Here is a 1379-nt window from a genome sequence, read left to right on the forward strand (position 1 = left end):
TGATACTGCTCCTAGCTAGTCTGAGATGTCCTTTTTCTTTTCCAAGTAGAAAGATTAGCACAGAAAATATAAAGTTTAAAAACATAGCATCTGCGATGGTACCTGTGGCTCAGTGAGTAGGGCGTGAGCCCCATACACCAAGGGTGGTGGGTTCAAACCCAGCCCTGGCCAAACTGCAAACAAACAAACAAACAAACAAAAATAACCAGGCATTGTGGCAGGTACCTGTAGTTCCAGCTACTCGGGAGGCTGAGGCAAGAGAATCGCCTAAGCCCAAGACCTGGAGGTTGCTGTGAGCTGTGATGACATAGCACTCTACCCAGGGGACAGAGTGAGACCCTATCTCTAAAAAACAAATTAATTAAATTAAAAACTAAAAATAAAGACATAGCATCTAATACATTTCATGTAACCCTAAGAAACAAATCAGGGAAGGTTTAAAAAATGAAATAAGGGGCCTCATTACTTGCCATAACAATGGGGTCCTGTTGCTGTCTAGAGAGGACATATCTTGCTCTTACTCTGTAAATCAATCTTTCTCAATAAACTTTGTTTTGGCTCAGTGCCCCTAGCTTAGCAGTTAGGACACCGGCCACATGGGGAGGGGGGCGGGGAGTGCCACAGTTTCGAACCCAGCCAGGCCTGCTAAACAACAACAACTGCAACAAAAAAATAGCCAGGCATTGTGGTGGGCGCCTGTAGTCCCAGCTGCTTGGGACTCTGAGGCAAGAGAATCACTTACGCCCAAGAGTTTGAGGTTGCTGTCAGCTGTGACTCTATGGCACTCTACTGTGGGCGACATAGTAAGACTCTGTCTCACAATAAATAAATAAATAAATAAATAAATAAAATAAACTTTGTTTCAGGCAGTGCCTGTGGCTCAGTGGGTAGGGTGCCGACCCGTATACCAAGGGTGGCGGGTTCAAACCCGGCTCCGGCCAAACTGCAACAAAAATATAGCTGCGCGTTGTTGGGGGCACCTGTAGTCCCAACTACTCGGGAGGCTGAGGCAGGAGAATCACCTAAGCCCAAGAGCTGGAGGTTGCTGTGAGCTGTGTAACCCCATGGCACTCTACCAAGGGTGATAAAGTGAAACTCTGTCTCTACCAAAAAAAGAAATAAATAAAACAAAAATAAACTTTGTTTCATGCTTGCCTTACTTTGGGATGTCTAATCATTTTCCAACCAAGAGCACTTCAAGAACCAAGGACCTTGCTTGGTGCCTGTGGCTCAAGTGGCTAAGGCACCAGTCACCTACACCTAAGGTAGTGGGTTCAAATCTAGCCCAGGCCCACCAAACAACAATGATGGCTGCAACCAAAAAAAAAAAAAATAGCCAGGCATTGTGGCGGGCGCCTGTGGTCCCAGCTACTTGGGAG

The sequence above is a fragment of the Otolemur garnettii genome, unplaced genomic scaffold (genome assembly GCF_000181295.1).
Source record: "Otolemur garnettii isolate 467f Iridium unplaced genomic scaffold, OtoGar3 scaffold00044, whole genome shotgun sequence".
Classification (NCBI taxonomy): domain Eukaryota; kingdom Metazoa; phylum Chordata; class Mammalia; order Primates; family Galagidae; genus Otolemur; species Otolemur garnettii.